Source organism: Lactuca serriola, chromosome 6, assembly GCF_051521515.1.
Source record: "Lactuca serriola cultivar US96UC23 chromosome 6, Lser_US96UC23_V15, whole genome shotgun sequence".
Taxonomy (NCBI): Eukaryota; Viridiplantae; Streptophyta; class Magnoliopsida; order Asterales; family Asteraceae; genus Lactuca; species Lactuca serriola.
Window position 1 is genome coordinate 167732722 of NC_136413.1, and position 25649 is coordinate 167758370.

A 25649-nucleotide genomic window follows, 5' to 3' on the forward strand; every position below is an offset into this window, starting at 1 on the left:
CAACATGATTTGGGTGGTCGTTGATCGATTCACTAAGAGTGCGCATTTCATAGTAGCCAATGATAAATGGTCTATGGAAAAGCTTGCAAATTCTTACGTGAAGAAAATTGTGAGGCTTCATGGTGTTCCGTTAACGATTGTGTCAGATCGTGACAGCCGTTTCACCTCAAGGTTTTGGAAAAGTCTACAAGAGGAAATGGGTACCAAGTTGTGTTTAAGTACAACTTACCATCCACAGACTGATGGTAAGAGTGAAAGAACGATACAAACACTTGAAGATATGCTGAGAGCATGTACCCTGGAATTCCTAGGTAACTGGGATGAATATTTACCTTTGGTAGAATTTTCCTACAATAATAGTTTCCACTCGAGCATAAAGATGGCACCTTATCAAGCTTTGTACGGACAGAAGTGTCGTACGCCGTCTTGTTTGCTTGAGGCTGGGGAAAAGCAGTTTGTGGGACCCGAGATGGTCCATCAGACTGCTGAGAAGTTGAAAGTGATCAGGGAAAGAATGTTAGCAGCTCAAGATCGTTAAAAGAGCTATGCTAACAAGAAGCAAAGGCCGATGACTTTTGAAGTTGGAGATACGGTCTTGCTTAAACTCTCTCCGTGGAAGGGACTTATAAGATTTGGTAAAAGGGGAAAGTTAAGTCCAAGGTTTATTGGACCGTTTAAAGTTCTCCAGAGGGTTGGGAACCAAGCTTACAAGATCGAATTACCTAAAGAACTGAATGGAATTCACAACACTTTTCATGTATGTTATTTGAGGAAGTTCACTAGAGAAGTTGCTGACATAATTCCAATTTCTGAATTGAGAATTGATGAAAACAAGAGGTTAATTGAATAACCAGAGGCAATTGTTGACCGAAAGACTAAAAAGCTTCGACGCAAGATGGTCGAATTAGTGCTTGTCCGTTGGAAACATACGAATGGGCCAAATCTCACTTGGGAAACGGAGAGTGACATGTTGAGTCGCTATCCGCATTTGTTTGTTGATGTGTGATTCCGAGGACGAAATCATCCTAAGGGGGAGAGAATTGTAACGACCGCGTTTCCAGGCTAGGCATTATCATTGATGTAATAGTCTAAATTAACCCTTGTAATTCTTTTTGAAGTATTAATGATGAAATATTTGGGTATTATGTGAATTATGTGAACTATGTGTTTATTTTCTTAATTATTATGATTTCATGAATTAAGAATAAAATAAGCGTCAAAATTAAAGTATGAGATAAGCCCGATATCTTTGCATAAAGATGTAGTGGTCGAAACAAGGATTCCGAAGATATAAAGAATGCCGAAATCCGAGTTATAACGAAGAAGTTATGACCTGTCGAAGTTTTGCGACAGAACCGACAATGCCGAATGACATAAAAAGTGAAATTTACGTTAGAGCAATATTTAGCCTTAGTGATCTAAACGAAGGTTGTGGAGTTCGTTAAACCGAGAGTGTGCATAAAAAGAACGCCCAAATCTGACTTCATATGAAAAAGTTATGATTTTTCGAAGTTTCGACTTAGCAGTATGCAGCCCCAATACTCGATTTGAGATCGAGCGGTTTTTAGCCAGAACAATCTAAACGAGAATTGAAGATCTCGTTAATTGTAGTGAAACGATGAAAAGATAGGCGAAAACGGACGTCGGATGAAGAAGTTATGATTTTATAACGGAGTTTTCCTGTCCCGGCCTACTAAAAATAAATAATAAAAATAAAGTCAAAATTAGCCGACGGAGTCTTAACGAAAGTTGTAGAGTGTAGTCTCACCTACGTGGGGATGTAAAGAACGTCGAAAACGGAGTTCGTATGAGGAAGATATGAATTTTTGAAGTTTATTAAATATTTTCAATATTTAATTATATATATATATATATATATATATATATATATATATATATATATATATATATATATATATATATTCCGATATTATCCGAAGGGGGGGGGGGGGAGTCAGCGAGCCGATCCACATTACGCCCAGTGTAATTCGAAGTTCCAGCCCCTATAAAAGGGTGTCGAGGGCAGCCGAGTTCTTTGACTTGGTCCGTTATGTTAGTTGTCTTAGGGACGTAAAGTGAGAATAACGGGAATGGGTAATTGGGTTATTGTTGGTTCGTGGAAATTAAATATAATTATTTATTGTGGGTTGAAAACCCTATATGCTCACCAGGTTCCCAAGCCTGACCTACTCAGTTTTATTTGTATTACAGGAAGTGGCGGAAGGGCATAAGATGGATGCATCATCAATTTGTTTTGTTTACAAGTCCGTATATGTAAATATTTGTTGAACGACTTGTAATGTTTTTGGTTATATAATGAAAATACATTTCTTTATGAAATGTTTTGGTAAATATTATTTTATCATACTTTGTTTTTGGGAACAAATTCCGCAACTCTTTCAAATCAAAAGGATTTACTCTGAAATTATTTTTAAGCATAAATGAAAATCGGTCTTTTCTGGCCGTGAATTTGGGGATGTCACACCTGGGAATCTAGATGTTACAATTCTCCCCCACTAGAATCAGACTTCGCCCTCGAAGTCTCACTCTGCAAACAACTCTGGATGCTGCTCCCGCATCTCATGCTCCGGTCCCCAAGTCAACTCTGACCCTTCCCGACGCTGCCACTGGCCTGCACTAGAGGCACCTCCTTGTTCCTCAAAACCTTGATCTTCCGATCCCTGATAGCCACCGGTCTCTCAACATAATTTAGGCTCACATCCAACTGAATATCTTCTAGTGGCACCACTGCCGACTCGTCGGCTATACACTTTCGCAGCAGCGACACATGGAAAGTGTCATGAATCTGACCCAACTCTACTGGCAACTCCAAACGATAAGCTACTCTGCCTACCCACGCGATCACCCTGAAAGGACCAATATATCGGGGTCCCAAATTGCCCCTCTTCCTGAATCGGATCACTCCTTTCCAAGGAGAGACCTTCAGGAACACGAAGTCGCCGACCTGAAAGTCGAGCTCGGACCGGTGTCTGTCCGCATAACTTTTCTAACGACTCTGAGCGGTCAACAACCTTTGTCTGACCTGTTGGATCTGCTCTATCGTCTGAAGCACAATCTCGGTACTACCCATTACACGCTGCCCTACTTCTCCCCAGCAAATAGGGGCTCGACACCCCCTCCCATACAACAGCTCAAAGGGCGGCATGCCAATGCTCGAATGATGGTTGTTGTTATAAGAAAACCCCGTCAAGGGCAAATACGTGTCCCAACTGATGGGTTTTGGTCATAAGACATCCTATGTGCTCATACAAACCCTAATGCTTGGATCTAGGTTTCTCTATTGTACATGCTTTGAATCCAAGACTATAAACCCTAATTCTAGCATATGGAAATCAATATTAACATATAATTAGGTTTATGGTATTACCTTGATTGTTATGTAGCAATAACAATTCCAATTCCTCCTTGAATTGACTTTGGAAGGCTTAGAGTCACAAGTGTCACTCCTCTAATGGCTTACAAACACCAAGAGCAAGTGGAGAAGGTATAAAGAGAGAAGAGAGAGGTAGGAATTCGTCCTTAGGACTTCTTGGGAAGGGTTAGACGAATTCATGAGCCTTAGGGGGTTTATATAGGTGTAAAGATTAGGGTTTTAATCCTTATCCTTATCTAGTTGTTTGCCCACCAAGAAACCATAAGATAAGTCTTAGAAACCCTTATCCTAGTCGAATTCTAAGGCATTATCACCTTAAATTCGTTCACCATATATTTAAGATAATCCTTACCTTATTTTGTAACTATCACATAATTACGATTCAGCCCCTCTAGTTTAATAAATTACACTTGATTACAAAATTGATTCTTAATTAATTATTGACCAATATTAATTAAACAAATATGATTTCTCCTTTAATATATTATTCTTATAACATATTAATAAATCATAATAACCTCTCTCTCTATTTATTTCTCCAATCAAGTTGCTTTGGTGAAGGCAACCCAAAAGGACCATGCACCATCGGGTCAAGTACATACCAAAATAGTTATGGACTTAGACACTAATCCAACAGTCTCCCACTTGGATAAGTCTAACAATTATTATGCGTATGACTTCGGATCCCGATCTGCAATCGTAGCTTTCCAAAGCCGTTGTCAACTTTGATCCTATCAGATACGCGTGTCCTTAGATAAGGGATCATATATTCCTCCATTCTAGATATCATATGAGATATGATTTCAAATCATTCTCTTTGTACTATATCTCGATTCCCGATTTATGACGACTGACTAATTGAACAAATCAAATTAGCCCTAGCCCGGCCAAGCATTTACGTTTGTCATCACTAAATCATCGAGGGGCCCAAAGATATCGCCTTTATCCTACTTTGAATAAAAAGAATGGATAAACTTTGATACAATGCTCGCTTGCACTCACGCACCGAATCACACACAACAATATGTTTTATAACACCAAGTTACTAGTGCGTTTACATATTATCAATGTGCAACGGATTCGCAAGATACAACTCACACATCTCGGTTTCAAGAATATAAGATGTTATCATCTCACCAATCACTCGTGATACAATTCATGGAGTGATCCAAGTGAGCGTGGGTTTAATCCAATGCTCAAATCATATTCATAAGCACTCATGAACGTTGCAACAAACATTTGCTTATGTCTAATGCTCTTTAGACAATCCACACACCAATTCACGACAGTCTTCATTCATATCTACTTCCAACATATGAACAACTGTGGCTCGTTCGAATAATTCGATTATTCTTAATAAACTCAATTATTCTGGAAGTCAAAACATGCAAATGTGAAATACAAGAATAATACTAATCCCATATGGCCTCAAACCTTTGAGTATAAATAAGACGCCTTTTATTTATCACCATATTGATTACTCATTATTTGTCGTTTCGGGTAACCAACTTCTTACTTGAATTCCAACACTTGTCCCATGCTCCTAGCATGCACACAATGTTTACCTATGGTTCTTACTTTGTGAAATAGATCACATTGAACACATTTCCAATCCTTCTCATTTCGCAACTCCAAATCCGTTTTTCATAAGTTAAAGAATGTCAAATTCTTGTTACTTATAGAATATGCTAGATTCTAACATTCTATGAAACTATCCTTTCGTAATGTCACTGCACCAAAGTCACAAAGACTATTGCCAATGTTATTACAAAGTCCTTTATCGGAGATTGTTACAAGACAATTCCTTAGATATGATGTCTCTCACTCAAAGTACATTCCTTTGAACATCCTTTTGCATAAAAGTTTCTAATCTAGACATAGATTTTCAATATTCAATTCCCAATATGGACACGCTTCCATATTTTCCATATGACAACTCATTCTTAATAGAATCTTTTCTATTCATAATAATGTCGATATGGTCCATCCAATACTATGCTTCCAACTACTCACAAGCGACCAATCCTCGTCGAACTTTGGATTGTCCTTTGATAGTTGTTTAATTATTTTAGTCAAAACCGATTCTAGTCCTTTTTCCCTCTAAATGCGCTAGACATTTGGAAAATTTTAGAATGGTTAAACATTAAAGCATTTGCAATCGATCTTATACCCGAAGCGTATGGGACACGACGCATAATGTTTTATTTTCTATGTTCTCAAAATTCAAATTGTGAAGAGGAATGTTGTAATCATAATCGAAATTTTAAGAACACACTATGTACCTTTGACTAAGTTTATTAACATTTCTCAACCTAATCCTTTAGATTTGAAATGAAGCATAATATTCTCTCCCTTAATTATAGCAAAACAACCTTTCAACTCTTACAACTTTGCAAAGTATGACTCTTGTTTTCTATAATTAATATTGCTAACCTTGCAATACTTTCCTTAATAATCATACAATCATAACTTTTATGCTCCCACTATCATGATGATTATTATAACACTTATGCTCCCACTAGCTTCGACATGTATTTATGAACATCTTAACTTTCAGAAAAGCAATACCTATTGAAATTCTTAAGTCCATGTTTCTAATACTTAATGCTTTGACAATCTTTTATCAAGACCTCTTAAACTTATACACCTTTGCTTTAGATAGTTCATATGTGTGTCTAAACAATTAAGACTAATTGCCAAACCTCACAATTCAATTATGGAATGGGATACCGTGACCATAATCGAATTTGAGAATGCAATTTTACAATCACTATCTTCTTAAATCTTTCTTAGTGAAAGCATTTCCTCACAATCATTTTCATGAAGGAGGAAATCTTATGACACTTAGATTTAAACGGTGTATGTGTTCCTATCCATGTGAATTTGTTAAAAACAAAGTTTACGACAAATTCAAACTCATATGGACCGAACTTTCTTAATCTTGATTTATTGCCTTATGGTAGCACAGCTGCCCACCATGTCTTCCAAGTAGTTAAGCATCTCACCCTTTCCTATCAATGTACCTTTCATTGATTAAGGTGCTTTTCCTTTTATGCGTTCAAAATGAGAACTCATAGGATTCACATGCATAATTAACTCGATTGGATTGGCATAGAAATAAAATGATGTCTACACGATAGGTTGTAAACCTCAACTCGTGTGCTAGTGATGATCGATAAGGTTTATTTGATTTGTTCTTGAACCTTTCAAGACCATTAAGACTCCCACTGACTCCTTGACATATACGATTATCTTGTCAAAACATTTCTTGAAAAACAAATATTCAAGAGTTAGTGTAGCTTTTATCAAAACACTTCATAAATTGGTCTAAGTTGGTCTTTGTCTTATTCAAGACATCACAACTTTCCACATTTTATGAATGTTATAAACCTTTAATACTTTTCACTCATTGGCACAATCTTAACTTTAAGACTTGTTATTGGAACGAAGTATGATAGACTTCTTGATTTAACCATTTCTTCAATTCTTGATTCCTCTTCTTACATATACAATGTACTTAGAGGATCAATTGAAATATGGTTCTTAATCATTAAGACCTATCATAAAGCATAAAAGGTACTCTCCCTTCTTATTAGAATGGAGAAACTTTTATCTTTCTTCATACTTGATTCTTCTTATTCGTTTGCTATTGATTTAAACCTTTCTAATCAATTCCGAATTACACGTAATCTTATAAGTATAATAATATTTACTAAACCTTTAGTAAATCATGACGAATATCTCGTTACTCTTATGGTGGACATTGATCAACACACAACTTTGTGTACTCGATCTCCTAGTCCTTCACTTGACACTTTGTCAATGAATTAGTCTAATTTCCAAATACGAGATTTCTCATTCATTGTGCATCCACGTTGCATGATTCCAAGTTTCTGTCCAATTGAAACTTGGGCGATGAGAAGCTCTCCCTATTTGGTAAATTCTCGACTTTCACATAACATAAGAAGAACCAAATCCATTATTACTAATAATAGAAACATTTTAACATCAATTTTTCATACACACCATTGTAAGGATAAATAAATAAAATTTAAAATCAAAATTTATTTTATTGCGGAAAAATTTGTCCTTACAATGCAACTCATTGAAAAACTTATGCTAATACAGATTTCTTAGCAATCTAATTCTAACTCTAAGTAGTAGCTCAAGAATCTAATCTTCGAGTAATGCGATCGAAATCCATTTCTTCACGGTTAGATTCTGCTTACTTCTTCCCTTAAGCTTCCTTTCTTTTCTTCGATCCTACAAAATATCAATTGTAATCTTATCACATTATGTATTAACAATCTAGAATGAAGCTTAAAAGAGTTAGTCAATGGATTTTACCTAAATTAGACTCATACGTTTTGACTCTCCCATCTCTTAGATCTCTTAGGTAAATGGGGAAGCTTTGTCTCCAATGCCCCTTTTCTTGGCAATAAAAGCAAATTGACTCTTTTTGGAACAACACATGGAACTATTTCAGACATCGCCTTTCTCTTATGATCAAACTTTTCGATCATTGCATGTATTTCATTGCCATTGTCTATATCAATAGAGGTCTTGAAGGCAGATTCACCAATCAACTTTGCTTTTCTATTGTGCCAAGCCATTACTGATTCAGCAGCAATAAGCATATAGGTGAGATCTATAAGGGTCACGTCGTAGTTCATCATATAATACTCTCTTACGAACTCACTATATGAGTTGGGAAGTGACTGAAGAACCCAATCAACAACCATTTCCTCACAGACAACGAATCCCAACATTCTTAACCTATCAATGTGTGACTTCATCCCTAGGACGTGTGCACACACAGACTTTCCTTCTTTATGTTTTCTTGCCAAAAGGGCTTGAGTGATTTTGAACTTTTCAAGCCTTTGAACTTCTGGGTTAGGGAGAATAATTGGAGGAGATAGTGGAAGTGAAGCATGATTTCTTGTTCCTTGATCGAATCGTGGAATATCATCTTCATGTGGAATGCTTGTTCCACGGGATTTGAGAAGACCATAGTTGTCGAACTTTGACATCTACAAAATGGGAGAAAAACAAATTCAAGTTAGTTGGTAGATTGAGTCCTTAGTAAATCACCCATATGAGATACTAAGGCTAGGACCCAACACAATATTCTACAACTCGGGAGAGGGATGCCGTAACCCAAATTGCAGAACATTTGAAGGTAAGTGAATGACGATTCACTAATTTCCACCATGAAAAACGAAAAAGAAATTTAAGTTTTAAATCTATGAAAACCCCTAGATCCTTTGAGATTCATTGAACTTTCAATGGCATGTTTAAATCTCGATATGCCCCTCTTGTTTGTGACTGGGATGCCGAGGATCACAAAGTGGGTGTGAATAACCATGCAAACTTACATGGTGCCCTCACATGTTACAGTCACCTATTCGATGTGCCGGTAAACCACACACGCTCCACCGAACTATGACAAACATTGAGTCACCCTTTGCTACCTTTTCTTAGAACCATTTAGTGTGCCGGTAAAGCACACACGCTCCACCAAACTATGACAAACATTGATTCACCCTTTGCTACCTTTTCTTAGAACCATTTAGTGTGCCAGTAAACCACACATGCTCCACTAACGTCTTCGCAAGGGCACAAAGTGTAATTTCATGGAATTGCATCAATTCACTTTTGCCTAAGTAACTAAGATTGGGAATTTTATGAAAAAATTTAGTTACTTTAATAATTATACTTATAATGGAAGGTTTCGTCCTATCCTACCCGTTCGGCTAACGACCCTCCACTAGTCAAGAGTGCGGTGGGTAAGAGTGGATACCCATTCAATCGCCATTTTATAGGCAATTTCCTTAAACACCCCTTATAGACTAGCTTCGTGAATGAGGCCTACTAACGGTAAGACTGACTTTTACTCATACATATATATATATATATATATATATATATATATATATATATATATATATACATATATATATATATATATATATATATATATATAATGTTAGACTTTTAATGTTATATATAGTATAGGGTGTATTTTATACTTTCAAAATACTAGGTGGTCTAATTTAACAATTATACTTTTAATTCAATTAAATTGTAAACCTAAACTTTTATGGATTTATTAAATCTCTATTAATTATACACCTTAATTAATTAATAAAACCATAAGGGTGTGATTTGAACTTTTTCAAAACTATACTAGTTTTAGAATTTAACATTCCTAATTAAACTTTTGATCAACTTTTAAATTCCAAAACTTGAGGGCAAGTTTTGAAACATTTCAACACATTTGCGTTTAGAACTTAAATATACATCAAAATTAAACTATTAATCAAAATTTAAATTCCAAAACTTGAGGGCAAGTTTTGAAACCTTTTTCAAAACATTAGGGTTTCAACTATTTAAATTTCAAAACTACAAAACTACTGGGTTCAAATTTAAACTATAAAACCTAAAGGGAAAAATATGAAACTTTTCATAACAACAAGGATCAAATAACAAATAATCTAAACTAACATTTAATTACATAATTATCCATATTTGATTTGTTTAATGATTTCTTGCAAAACAATTTATCAATTTACTCAAAATAATTAATCAATTATCTTATAAGTAAACAATTATCTTATTAATTGATAAATATCCTCAATTAGATCAAAAAATAGTCAAATATATCATATAATCGGATTAATATTGATCTAACATGATAACGTAACTATCCCAATGCAAAAACAGCAAGAAATCCCGAGATAAGCTCTATCTGACGAGTTGACTCGTCGAGTCAAGCCTGGACTCGTCGAGTCACCTTGGACTCGGCGAGTTCAGCTATGGACTCGGCGAGTCCAGCCTCCAAAACACCAAAAAACGAATTTTTCAGATATACAATGCATCAATACAATTAAAACCAAGCTAGGCACTGATACCACTGATGGGTTTTGGTCATAAGACATCCTATGTGCTCATACAAACCCTAATGCTTGGATCTAGGTTTCTCTATTGTACATGCTTTGAATCCAAGACTATAAACCCAAATTCTAGCATATGGAAATCAATATTAACATATTATTAGGTTTATGGTATTACCTTGATTGTTATGTAGCAATAACAATTCCAATTCCTCATTGAATTGACTTTGGAAGGCTTAGAGTCACAAGTGTCACTCCTCTAATGGCTTACAAACACCAAGAGCAAGTGGAGAAGGTATAAAGAGAGAAGAGAGAGGTAGGAATTCGTCCTTAGGACTTCTTGGGAAGGTTTAGACGAATTCATGAGCCTTAAGGGGTTTATATAGGTGTAAAGATTAGGGTTTTAATCCTTATCCTTATATAGTTGCTTGCCCACCAATCAACCATAAGATAAGTCTTAGAAACTCTTATGCTAGTCGAATTCTAAGGCATTATCACCTTAAATTCGTTCACCATATATTTAAGATAATCCTTACCTTATTTTGTAACTATCACATAATTACAATTCAGCCCCTCTAGTTTAATTAATTACACTTGATTACAAAATTAATTCTTAATTAATTATTGACCAATATTAATTAAACAAATATGATTTCTCCTTTAATATATTATTCTTATAACATATTAATAAATCATAATAACCTCTCTCTCTATTTATTTCTCCAATCAAGTTGCTTTGGTGAAGGCAACCCAAAAGGACCATGCACCATCGGGTCAAGTACATACCAAAATAGTTATGGACTTAGACACTAATCCAACACCAACTCCCGCTGAAATACAACACACATGCTCGGAGCATGTCCTCGAGCGTCCGATTCGTCCGCTCACTCTGCCTATCAGTCTGTGGGTGGTATGTGGTACTAAAATGCAGTTTGGTACCCAATTCCTCATGAAACTTCTTCTGGAATCTGGAAGTGAAACGTACATCTCCATCTGAGACAATCGAGACCGGCACTCCATGTCGCGATACCACCTCTCTCACGTACATCTCTGCCAACTTCTCCGCGGAAGAGCTCTCACTGATGGCTAGGAAGTGAGCACTCTTCGTCAACCTATGAACAATCACCCAGATTGCATCGACACCCCTCGCGGTCCTTGGCAATTTGGTGAAGAAGTCCATGGTAATCTGTTCCCATTTCCACTCGGGAATCTCTAATGGCTGCAGCTTACCATGTGGAAGCTGGTGCTCGGCCTTCACCCTGCGACAGGTCAACCATCTCTCTACAAACCATGCGACATCCCTCTTCATACAGGGCCACCAATATTCCTTTTTCAGGTCCAAATACATCTTAGTGGCCCTGAGATGGATTGAGAACTTTGATCGATGAGCCTCTTCCATCAAAATGGTACGCGTTCCGCCTACAGACGGTACCCATATCCGACCCTGAAATGTCATAAGCCCCCGGCCATCGGTAACAAATTCTGATATCAGCCCGACAACTCGCTCTCTCTTCTGGCTTTCTGGCTTCACAGCCTTAGCCTGGGCCCCACGAATAGCATCCAACACCGGGTCATCACTGTGAATCTCAAACAAACACCTTATATTGGGGCGACCTCCGCCCTACGGCTCAGTGCATCGACTACAACATTAGCCTTGCCCGGGTGGTACAGGATCTCACAATCATAATCCTTGACCACGTCCAACCACCTCCTCTGGCGCATATTCAGGTTGGGCTGATCCATCAAATACTTCAAGCTCTTATGGTCCGTGTATATCGTACACCGAACCCCATACAGATAATGTCGCCAGATCTTGAGAGCGAACACTACCGCTCCCAGCTCCAAATCATTAGTGGGATATCTCGACTCATGAGGCTTAAGCTGCCTCGATGCATATGCTATCACATGCCCCCTCTGTATAAGCACCGCTCCCAATCAGGATATCGATGCATCACAATATACCACAAAATCCTCCATCCCTTCCGGAAGGGCTAACACTGGGGCTTCGCATAATTTCTGGCGAAGTGTCTCAAACGATGTATGCTGCTCCGGACCCCAAGAAAACGCAACACCCTTCCGGGTCAACTTGGTGAGTGGCACGGCGATCTTGGAGAAATCCTTAATAAATCTCTGATAATACCCGGCCAAACCTAGAAAACTCCTGATCTCGGTGGGTGACCTCGGCACCTCCCACCTCATGACCGCCACAATCTTGGCTGGATCGACCAATATCCCTAAAACTGAACCTCTCGTAGCCAGAACTCACATTTAGAGAACTTGGCATAAAGCTTCTCCGATCTCAAAACTCCGAGGATCTCCCTCAAATGCTCCTCATGCTTCTCTCTAGATCTTGAATACACCAATATGTTATCGATGAACACAATCACTGAGCGATACAACATCGGTCTGCACACCCTATTCGTGAGATCCATGAACACCGTCGGTGCGTTGGTGAGTCTGAAAGGCATCACCACGAACTCGTAATGCCGATAACAAGTCCGGAATGCTATCTTCTGGATGTCCTCCTCCTGCACCCTCACCTGATGATACCCAGAGCTGAAATCGATCTTGGAGAACCAAGATGCTCCCTGCAACTGATCGAACAAATCATCAATCCTCGGCAGTGGGTAACGGTTCTTGACCGTTAGCTTATTCAACTCATGATAATCAATGCACATCCGGTGCGAACCATCCTTCTTCTTGACAAAAAGAATAGGCACTCCCCATGGCGAACTGCTCGGCCTGATAAACACCTTCCCCAGCAGCTCCAGGAGCTGTGAGGATAACTCCTGCATCTCCGGAGGCGCAAGGCGATAAGGCGCCTTGGCGATAGGCGCAGCTCCCGGAACTAATTCAATACCGAACTTTACTTACCTCTTCGGAGGCACACCCAGCAACTCCGCTGGAAACACATGCGGAAACTCACGCACCATCGGGACCTCATCAACTGACTTCGGTCTCTCTGAATCAACCCTCGCATCCATCACATATGCCACAAATCCCCTACAGCGCTGCTGTAGACTCTGTCTCGCTCTGGCAGCCGAGCAAAATGCTGACCCCGTACGTGTACCCTCGTCGTACACCGTAAGAACTCCCCCCACTAGGGTCTCGAATCGTCACCAATTGACGCTCGCAATCTATCACAGGTCCATATCGGCTCAACCAATCCATACCCACTATAACACATACGTCCCCCATTGCGATCGGAACCAGATCTATCGGGAACTCCACACCGAAGATCTCAAGGACACATCCTCGAATCACATATGAAGCATACACTGCTCGCTCCTCAGCTATAGAAACTCGCAGAGGTCGATCCAACGCCTCTCGACGGATACTAATGTGCTGACTAAAAGCTACAGAAACGAACGACCGACTCGCACACGAGTCAAATAAAACTAGAGCAGGCACAGAACTCACAAGAAAAGTACCTACGCATATCATCATATAAGCATAAAAACTAAACTCAAATAAATGATGAAAAGAGAATACATACCAGCCACAACATCGGGTGCCGCGCGGACCTCCTCTGCAGTCAACTGAAATGCTCTCCCACAAGCCTTCGGGGCCTCGACCTTCACCGACCGAACCTCGGTAGCCCTAGCAGTAGGCGCAGATCCCTACGCTGACCCCTGAAGAAGCTGAGGGCACTCAGCCTTTCGATGGCCGGTCTGGTTGCAATGAAAGCAAACCGAAAATTCCTTGGGCCAATCCCTCGCGATATGCCCTTCCTTCCCACACTTGTAGCATACCCCAGCCATGCACGACCCCTCGTGACTCTTACTGCACTTCCCACAAGTGCGGCCCTTCGCGCCCCCAGATCTTGAATCAGCGGGTCTAACCCGCTTGGCTGCCGGCTGAGACTGAGTCGGTCGCCGATCCGCCCTCTGTGACTCGGCCTCCTCCCTGGCCTGAGTCACCAACTCAATCTCCCTCTTCCGGGCATTTGCCAAGAGCTTAGCAAATGTCCGATAAGTCGAGTTTGCCATGAACTCCCGAATATCTCTCCTCAGAACACTCAGATAACGGCTCATACGAGCCTGCTCAGAAGACACCTTCTTAGGGCAAAACATCGCCCTCTCATGAAACTTCCTGGTGATCACTGCCACAGAATCAGTACCGTGCTTGAGGGTCAAGAACTCTTGAATCAACCGTTCCCTCTCCACCGGGGGAACATACTCCTCTCTGAACATAGCGGTGAACCTCTCCCAGGTCAGCTCGGAAATTTTAGCCAAAGTGAAGTTCGCTGTCACGAAATTCCACCAATCCTTCGCTCCTAGCTGGAGCTGGTTCAAGGCGAATCAAACCCTCAACTGCTCTGGACAAGAACACGTATAGAAACATCCCTCGATGTCAGAGATCCATCTCATAGCGGCAATCAGGTCCTGCGTCCCGTCGAACACTGGTGGCTTCGTGTTGTTGAACTTGTCACACCCCCGAACCGGACGGCGGAAACGTCCGAGGGCTCTTGTGACTCGAATTGAATACCATCACAATGAATACACATGAATCATAACATAATTCAACACCATGCATTGGAATATTACAATTGATATTGTTTATATTCAGTACATTGTCTTAGATATTACAATTCCATAACATAAACTGTCTGATAGATAATTAAAGCAAAACACCATGACATTTCCTGATACTTATTCTTCGGCTTACCTGTTACCAAAGAATACAAGTTATTTTGGAAAAACGTCAACATATGAAATGTTGGTGAGTTCATTAGTAATGTTATGGAAAAATGATTTTTGTGAAGTTTGAAAAACCCAGAAAATCCGATATTTTCTGAAAACAGTATTTGTTTATAAAAAGTGTGAAGATCTGTAAATATGCTTGTCGATTTTGAAAACATGTATAATTGTTGAACTTTGTATACATCACATAGGTTAAAATGTTGAACTTCCCGGTAAAACCCGATGTTTTCCCAATACGTAAATTACATGACTTGTTTATTGTTATACTGATACGACGAATGTTTTTGATTACCCAGGTGACATTGGATTAATTAGGGTTTGTGAGTTGTTACAATCACGCATTAATGAAAATGACTAGTTTATAACTACAGGTTACGAACGATCCTTAAGGCGTTGTCCGTATTACTCACATAATCCAACCACCCTGACTTCTCTTGATTGACGCCACGAATCTGTTTACTTGAATTCTCATAAGCCGGTCAACCGAGGAGAAAGGAGGGTACGAAGCCCTCTTTTAATTCCATGAGTAATTCCGGGCTATCGGTAATGCGAAAGACACTTAGCCCAACTCGCATTTGACTTCTCGACCTCACTAGCAGTACTAATGGACCACTAGTGCCCAATAGCATAATAGAGCTATTGAAAGTCCTTTTACATGGAATTGGGTCATAGGAGGCCCATTAACACGTAAGCACGTTCCCTTCGGGCCCAAAGATCATGTTATTGGGCTAGCAAGGCCCAACAAGCACGATTTGAAACTTTCAAGCCCAAAGTTTGTATGTTGACTCATCATAGTTATCGTGTGTTTAACGAATTACTTGGGTTATTGATTTTTGTTTTGTTAATGATTCGAGACCGAATCAATTCGTTTTGTAACGATATTTGTTGTTGAGAGTGTATTTGTTTTTCTATTTCGTCGGTAGTCGTGGATCTTGTATTTTTTCATAATGAATTAATTTATTTAAAAGTAAGAATTTTACCTTTTCACAACCTTTCTTTTATAAAAATAACACTTTTAGTCCATTATATAAAAGAATTTCATTTTTAGTCCTTAAAACATTTTTTTGACTTTTTTTTATCATAAACTTGTTGAAAAGACGTTTTTAACCCAAAATTTATTTTGTAAATAGCTTTATCCCTTCCAGAATGTCGTTTTCTCGGTTTAAACCCCCAGTTTCGCAACTTTTATAGTTTTGGCCCAAAATAGAAAATTTTTACATTTTTGATCCTTTTTGAATTTGAAAAGCATTTTTGAAATTTGAAATAGTTTTAATAGACTTCCAATCCCCTTTTTACAGAGAGTTACATTTCCAGCCCCTCAAACTTGTAAATTTCGCATTTTGAGGCTTATTGGGCCGAAAAGGCCAAATCTAGCCCATTAAGTTCACAATTTACATTTTAAGTCCCTCAAAATTGTTGTTGTTCAGAAAAATTATTATAGAAACTGTTTGGACCCTTTTGACCCTCTAGAAACTATAATTTGTCGGTTTGTACCCTATGTTTTGTATTTTTGACAATTTAAGTCCTAGAATGTGTTTTATGTTAGGATATGTTCATCTTAACCTTATAAACTATTTTTCTTGACATGATTAGTGTATAATAACTCAAGTTATGTTTATTTTCTTTCTCATGCCTTAGATCACGGTTTTTACACCCTTTTTGATAACATAATCAACACAAAACACATGATATCACCCATATATATGCATCAAATCACACATAGCATACATTTACACATAGATCTACACATTTTCTTGTATTCTCCCCCATAAAACTCATAAAAACCGAAAAGGAAGGGGTATGAAACTCACCTTGAGTTGTGATTTCGGTTTTGAAGAAGATTAGAAGAAGTTTGATGTTACTTTTGGCCCTAGCAAGCCCTCCTTTGTTGATCTTGAACTTAGAGGGTTTCTAAGAGAGTGATCATGATTTTTTCATTGGTTAGGAAGAGATTTTTAATAAAAAAAAGAATCTAGATCATAGATCCATGCATGATCTTACCTTAGATGAAGAATTTGTGGGATAATTTCCTTGAAGACTCCCTAGATCTCAAAATTTTTGGAGAGAAATGAAGAGAGTTTCTTTGAGATATTTTTGAGTGAAGTGTGTGTGTGTGTGTGCATGGGTTTCGGCCGAGAGGGAGAGAGGGAGAAGAAGAGAGAGATTGCTTGGAAATATGGGTTGCATGCATGGAGACCCAACAAATAAAGATGAGGTGGCACAAAGGTCAACTCTTCCTTTTCTTTGGGCTTGGGCTGAGAATGGAGAGGGAAGAGAGAGTTTTTGGGCCTTAAAGGCTTAAGCCCAATTTCATGGTTATGTTGAGTGATTTTTGGTCCTAAAAAATATAAGTGTGATTTTTATGAGCTATTAGGGCTAGATTAGGCGAGTTATGGCCCAATGAGGTTCATTTAAATATTTTGTTTCATTCGAGGCCCAATATGGACCAAAATATTAAAATAAATGAAAGTGGGTCCAATTAGAGCTCATTCAAGAGTTATAAGCCCAAGATAGTCCAATTGGAATTTTATTGGTCCATTGGGCCCAATAAGGAAATCCTAGTCCAAAGTGGACTTAAACAAGGATTTCTAAGGTTTCCAATTGTTGGTTGGCTAGTTGTAGTGCATGTATGAAGTGTTTGATTGAAATTTTGTTGTTAATGAATAAGCATCTTACTTGTTTTCCCATTGTTGGTTTGCGTTTGTTATCATTGTTAAATGTTTACAAGGCTTCAAATTCATAGTTGTGACATCATCCCCCGTTAGAGGGAATTTCGTCCCGAAATTCTTTTCAAAGCTAGATTTGAGAATGCTAGAATAGATGAGAGTACTTTTGCTTCATTTGGTTTTCGCGTTCCCACGTGAATTCCGGCCCACGCTTCGCGTTCCACCGTACTTTCACGATCGGGATGCGACTTTGCTTAGTACGCTTCACCTCCATATCCATGATTTCGACTGGTTCTTTAACGAATAGGAGATTCTCATTGATTTCAATTTCGTCAAGGGGAATGATGAGAGTTTCATCAGATAGGCACTTCTTTAGATTGGAAAAATGGAACACGGGGTGTACACTGCTGAGCTCCGCAGGTAGCTGCAGTCTGTACGCCACTGGAGCAATTCGGGCAAGAATCTCGAAAGGTCCAATGTATCGTGGGTTTAGTTTTCCCCGTTTTCCAAAATGAATGACCCTTTTCCAGGGAGAAACTTTTAACAACACTCGATCCCCGACCTGAAACTCTAAGGGCTTTCTCCGTCTATCAGTGTAGTTGTTTTGTCGGTTGTGCGATGCTTGTAGTCGAGCTCTGATTTGAACTATCTTTTCTGTGGTTTCACGTATGATCTCCGGTCCCGTTAATGTCTTGTCTGATGCTAGTTCCCTCACTAGCTGGGTGTCGCCCACCTCAGCCCAACACAACGGTAATCTACACGTACGTCCATATAGATGGGTTCCCAGTGCTTTCTGAAGTGATTGCCAAAAACTGTTGTTATACGAGAATTTGATGCTCGAATGGTAACTGTTGTTATACGAGAATTCAACTAAGGGTAAGTGGGTATCACATGACTTCCCAAAGTCTATCACACATGCACGAAGCATGTCTTCAAGCGTTTGAATGGTTCGTTCGCTTTGACCATCTGTTTGTGGGTGATAAGCAGTGCTTATGTCGAGATGGGTTCCCAGTGCTTTCTGAAGTGATTGCCAAAAACGTGAAGTGAACCTACTATCTCTATCTGAGATAATAGACATTGGCACGTCGTGAAGCCTGACAATTTGTCGAATGTATATTCTTGTCAGTCTCTCCATCTTGTAGGATTCTTTTATTGGCAGGAAATGAGCGTACTTCGTCATTCGGTCAACTATTACCCATATAGTGTCCAATCCATCTGACGCCTTGGGTAACTTGGTCACAAAGTCCATAGAAATCCCTTCCCATTTCCACTCGAGAATTACTGGTTGCTGTAATAACCCCGAGGGCTTCTGGTATTCCACCTTTACTTTGGCGCAAGTAAGGCATTTGCTGACATAGGTGGCAATTTATGCCTTCATGTTAGGCCACCAATAATGTTGTTTAATATCCAAGTACATTTTGTCCGAACCTGGATGGATGGAGTATCGCGTCTTGTGAGCTTCATTCATGACTACCTCCCTAAATCCTCCAAGTTTAGGGACCCAAATACGGTTCATGAAATAGTATACTCCGTCCTCTTTCACCTCGAGATTCTTCTCCATCCCGCGTAATGCTTTGCTTGTTTTGTTTTCCGCCTTCATGGCATCTGACTAGGCTGCCCTGATCTGAGTGGTTAGGCGAGATTGGATGGTTATTGAGAGAGTTTTCACACGACGATTAGAGTACACTTTCCGGCTCAAGGCATCAGCTACCACATTAGCCTTGCCTGGGTGGTACTTGATTTCACACTCATAATCGTTTAATAGTTCAACCCATCTTCTTTGCCTCATATTCAGCTCTTTTTGATTCAGGATGTGTTGGAGAATCTCGGGGTCTGTGAAGATGGTGCACTTCGTACCATAGAAGTAATGCCTCCAAATCTTCAGAGCGAAGACCACTGCTCCCAATTCCAAATCGTGGGTTGTATAATTCACTTCGTGTGTCTTTAGTCGGCGGGATGCGTAAGCTATCACTTTTCCACGCTGCATGAGAACGCAACCTAAAACCTGATTTGACGCGTCACAGTAGACCACGAAATCTTCCTTTCCCTCTGGTAGAGATAGTACCGGGGCACTGCAGTGTTCTTGCTTCAGATTTCGGAATGCAACTTCTTGTTTGTCCATCCATTTGAAGGGTACGCCCTTTTGTGTAAGCGAGGTAAGTGACTTGGCGATCTTAGAGAAGTTCTGAATGAACCTCCTGTAGTAACCTGCTAGGCCTAAGAATTGGCGAATTTATGTGGGTGTTGTCGGGACTGCCCATCCTTCGATGGCTTTGACCTTTGAAGGATCTACATGTATTCCTTCCTGACTAACAACATGACCCAAAAAGTTCACGCTATGATGCCAGAACTCACACTTGGAGAGTTTTGCGTATAGCTTCTCAGATCGCAGGGTTTCCAGGATTTGTCGGAGATGTTGGCCATACTCTTCTTCGCTTCGGGAATAGACCAGAATGTTGTCAATGAAGACAATAACAAAGTTGTCGAGAAATGGTCGGCATATTCGATTTATTAGGTCCATGAATGCGGCAGGGGCATTCGTTAGACCGAAGGGCATTACGACAAATTCATAATGTCCGTAACGAGTTCGGAAAGCGGTTTTAGGAATATCCTCTTCCCGGACCTTGAGTTGATGGTACCCAGATCGTAGATCTATCTTAGAAAAGTAACTGGCTCCTTGGAGCTGGTCAAATAGATCGTCGATTCGTGGGAATGGATAGCGATTTTTTACAGTGAGCTTGTTTAGTTCCCTGTAATCAATGCACATCCTAAAAGATCTGTCCTTCTTCTTGACAAAGAGGACTGGAGCTCCCTATGGCGAGAAGTTGGGTTGCATGAATCCCTTGCTCAGGAGTTCACTGAGTTGACTGGACAATTCCTGCATCTCAGCAGGAGCTAACCGGTAAGGCGATTTAGCGATTGGAGTAGCTCCTGGAACAAGATCAATTCGGAATTCAACTTGTCTCTCTGGGGGTACTCCAAGAAGATCTTTGGGAAATATGTCTAGGAATTCACGTGCTACTGGAATGTCTCAAATGTTAACCTCTTCCTTGGTTTTATCCACTATGTGCGCTAGGAACGTCAAGTCGTTCTTTCGTAGATGCTTCTGAGCCTGGACGCATGAGATGAGACGAAGGTTCGTGCTACGTTTGTCTCCGTATATAACTAGGGTTTCGTGATCTGGGAGGTGAAGGCGAACGGCCTTCTCGTGACACATAATTTCAGCATGGTGGGGGCTTAACCAGTCCATGCCAATAATCACATCAAAACTCCTAATGGAAACATGCATTAAGTCTATTCGGAAGACGTGTTGATTTAGAGTTAGGGTACATCCGATGTAGACTTCCCCAGTGGATTCGGTTTTCCCATTGGCCATTTCCACCGTAAAGGTTTCATTGAGCTTCTGGGGTTGTTGTTTTAACAAATGTTTAAACTTATTGCTCACAAAACTTCGCTATGCTCCGGTATCAAATAGCATGCATGCATAAGTTTGGTTTAGGAGGATCGTAGCGGTAACAACAACGGGATCCTGAATCGCTTTTCCCTGACCCATGGTCAGCACCCTTCCTATTCCTCCATTTCCGGGATTGTTTTTGTTGGGGCAGTTTCGACGAAAATGCCCAGTCCTTCCACATCCATAGCAGGCATGGCTAGGTCCTGTGTTGTTGTCACCAGTGTTGGTGTTGTTGTTGTTGCAGTTATTGTTGTTGTTGTTTCCCTGTTGTTGGTTCTGAGGAGGGTAGGTCATGCAATACCTTGTCGTGTGTCCCTTCCGATTGCAACTGGTGCACTGCATCTCTTTACATTCTCCATTGTGATGGAGACCGCACTTGTTGCACTTGGGAAGATTACCGGAATAAGGTCTAGGAGCACTTGGAGTAGCTGAGGCTGGAGCATGTGGTGTGGATGGAACTTGAGTGGTCGCAACATTAACTTCCACTATTTGCTGCTTCTTGGACGATTCAGAGCCTTGACGTCCCTTCCTCTTGTTGTTCTTCCCCTTCTTGCTATCATTTTCCTTCTTAACTTCAGTCTCCACTGGCTTCTCACCCTTCTTTTTGTTGTGGTCATACAGCTTCTTGGCCAATCTCTAGGCACTATCGAAAGTTTCGGGATTTGCAGCTATCACGTTTCCTTGGATTGGGGAGGTTAGTCCCCAGATGAATCGATCGATCTTCTTACCTTCTGAGGTAATCATGTCAGGGCACAACAGAGACAATATGCTAAACCTTGATATGTATGCATTTATATCAGCGTTTCAGACAGTGAGATTCCACAGCTCTTGTTCCATTTTCTGAATTTCACCTCGAGGGCAATACTCGGCCATCAACATTTCTTTCATCTCTGTCCATGGCATGGAATTGGCTATGGGGAGTGTCATGGCTTCCACGTATCCGTTCCACCAAGTGAGCGCTTGGTCAACGAAAGTGCAAGCGGCAAACTTCACCTTCATCTCCTCAGGGCAATCGCATATCTCGAATACCAATTTCACCTTCTCGATCCATAGTTTCAGGGTGATCATTCCTCCAGTGTCGTTAAATGTTCGTGGTTTGGCGTTTGTGAAGTCTTTGTAGGAACATGTTTTGGTGGGTCCTTGATTTATCCCGTTGTTCGAACTTCCGACCCCTTGTCTGTTGACTCCTCCATTGTTCCCTTGGTGAATTTGTGCCATTGCTGCAGTGACCGCAGAAAATACAGCTGCTTGGAATGCAGCTGAGTTGACTTTGGGTGGGGTTGGCCCAGGGTTTCTGCGAGTGGGTCGTTGAGGCATCTTTCTGTCATGGAACAGAAAGATGTTCAGTGTCTGTGGTTTTTGTGAGGTTGTGATCCTATAGACTAGGTGTGTGGCACAAACTTAAGTAATTCTACAATTTAGCATACAATCATGGATATGTAACACATAGCAGATTATAACGTCACAATAAAACATGTAAAGTCTTTCAATACTATTACCCGCATTTTGATACATGAAAATTTTGCTCGAAAGAGCATACATAAGCGATTCAAGTTCGACAGCATAACGGCTCTATGAGTAGTGTAGTCACTTAAACATAGAGTCAGGGTACATAGCAAAGATCCTAATGACATAGTACTAAAAACTGATACGGCTAATCCTAATCGCGGTGAGATGTGACCGGGGATGGTGCTGAGGAAGTGGATACTCCCTGAAGACGAGCCACCTGTCATTCTATATCCCAAAGTCGGGACTCCCACCACACCTACCTCATGTGAAACTCTCGAAGGACGTCTCGTGTCTCATGCTCTGCACGCTCGACCCTAGTCCACATCTGGCGTACCTGGTCGGCGGTGCTCTAAGCCAGGTCGCCAGTGTTCCGTAATCGTCTCACCATGACCGGAAGGGCTCGATCGGCCGGTCATCGATCCCTCAGGTTAAAGAACTCGCGTGACATGCCGAATGGGGGTCGCTGTCCCTGCTGCTTGCTCCATCTCCAAAGATCAATACGCCATGGGAGTGTAGGACTAGTGGGGCCCACACGGTAAGCGGGCACCCTAATTGGGTAAGGGGGGTTGATGACTTTGGACTCCACGTCCGAATCACCCCCTTCGTTATCGTTAGATTCCTCCTCGAGGCTTCCTTCATCTTCTTCCTCCTACCGTTCTTCTACTTGTTCGGCAGGTTCGCCCTCGACTTCTGCCTCCGGTTCCCCGTCAGATTCTTCCTCGGGGTCTTCCTCGGGCTCTTCTTCAGGATGTTCGTCAAACCATTCATTATTTCCATGGTCTGGGAAATAAGGATCCCCGGCGTGATGGAAACCAGCCATGTTGTCTACGAGAGTGTATAATTATGCTAATATCATACCTATGCCGCTTTAGTTGTTAAATATACTGAATTGGTGTTCTCTTCTTGGAGATAAAGGGGTATGTTTTTAGGTTCCCTAGCTATCATGATTTCCTCAGGACATGTGGTAGTTGTACCTTAGAGGAAATGTAGTTGATCAGGCTACATCCACTCCTTGATACGACTAAGAACAGTCCTGGCTTAACCGAGATACTAGCATTATCTTATTTGGTTCGGTATTATGTTCTTTTTCCTAATACAAGTAAGGGTCTTTTTTTATTCTTATGTTTTACTTGTCTTGTTCAGAGTTGTGTTAGTCCCTCTTTTTGGTTTATAGTTTCATATCAATGCGTGGTTAGATATGCTAGTTCACTATAAACAGAGCTCTGATACCAACCTGTCACACCCCCGAACCGGACGGCGGAAACGTCCGAGGGCTCTTGTGACTCGAATTGAATACCATCACAATGAATATACATGAATCATAACATAATTCAACACCATGCATTGGAATATTACAACTGATATTGTTTACATTCGGGACATTGTCTTAGACATTACAATTCCATAACATAAATTGTCTGATAGATAATTAAAGCAAAACACCATGACATTTCCTGATACTTATTCTTCGGCTTACATGTTACCAAAGAATACAAGTTATTTTGGAAAATCGTCAATATATGAAATGTTGGTGAGTTCATAAGTAATGTTATGGAAAAATGTTTTTTGTGAAGTTTGAAAAACCCAGAAAATCCGATATTTTCTGAAAAGCGTATTTGCTTATAAAAAGTGTGAAGATCCGTAAATATGCTTGTCGATTTTGAAAACATGTATAATTGTTGAACTTTGTATACATCACATACGTGAAAATGTTGAACTTCCTGGGAAAACCCGATGTTTTCCCAATACGTAAATTACATGACTTGTTTATTTTTATACCGATACAACGAATGTTTTTGATTACCCTGGTGACATTTGATTAATTAGGGTTTGTGAGTTGTTACAATCACGCATTAATGAAAATGACTAGTTTATAACTACAGGTTACTAATGATCCTTAAGGAGTCGTCCGTACTACTTACATAATCCAACCACCCTGACTTCGCTTGATTAACTCCACGAATCTGTTTACTTGAATTCTCATAAGTCGGTCAACCGAGGAGAAAAAAGGGTACGAAGCCCTCTCTTACTTCCATGAGTTATTCCGGGCTATTGGGAATGCGAAAGACACTTGGCCCAGCTCGCATTTGACTTCTCGACCTCACTAGCAGTACTAATGGACCACTAGGGCCCAATAGCACAATAGAGCTATTGAAAGTCCTTTTACATGGAATTGGGTCATAGGAGGCCCATTAACAAGTAAGCACGTTCCCTTCGGGCCCAAAGATCATGTTATTGGGCTAGCAAGGCCCAACAAGCACGATTTGAAACTTTCAAGCCCAAAGTTTGTATGTTGACTCATCATAGTTATCGTGTGTTTAACGAATTACTTGGGTTATTGATTTTTGTTTTGTTATTGATTCGAGACCGAATCAATTCGTTTTGTAACGGTATTTGTTGTTGAGAGTGTATTTGTTTTTCTATTTCGTCGGTAGTCGTGGATCTTGTATTTTGTCATAATGAATTAATTTATTTAAAAGTAAGAATTTTACCTTTTCACAACCTTTCTTTTATAAAAATAACACTTTTAGTCCATTATATAAAAGAATTTCATTTTTAGTCCTTAAAACATTTTTTTGACTTTTTTTTATCATAAACTTGTTGAAAAGACATTTTTAACCCGAAATTTATTTTGTAAACAACTTTATCCCTTCCAGAATGATGTTTTCTCGGTTAAAACCCCCAGTTTCACAACTTTTACAGTTTTGGCTCAAAATAAAAAATTTTAACATTTTTTATCCTTTTTGAAGTTGAAAAGCGTTTTTGACCTTTGAAATAGTTTTAATACACTTCAAATCCCCTGTTTTACAGAGAGTTACATTTCCATCCCCTCAAACTTGTAAATTTCGCATTTTGAGGCTTATTGGGCCAAAAAGCCCAAATCTAGCCCATTAAGTTAAAAATTTACATTTAAGCCCCTCAAAAATGTTGTTGTTCAGAAAAATTATTATAGAAACTGTTTGGACCCTTTTGACCCTCTAGAAACTATAATTTGTCGGTTTGTACCCTAAGTTTTGTATTTTTGACAAT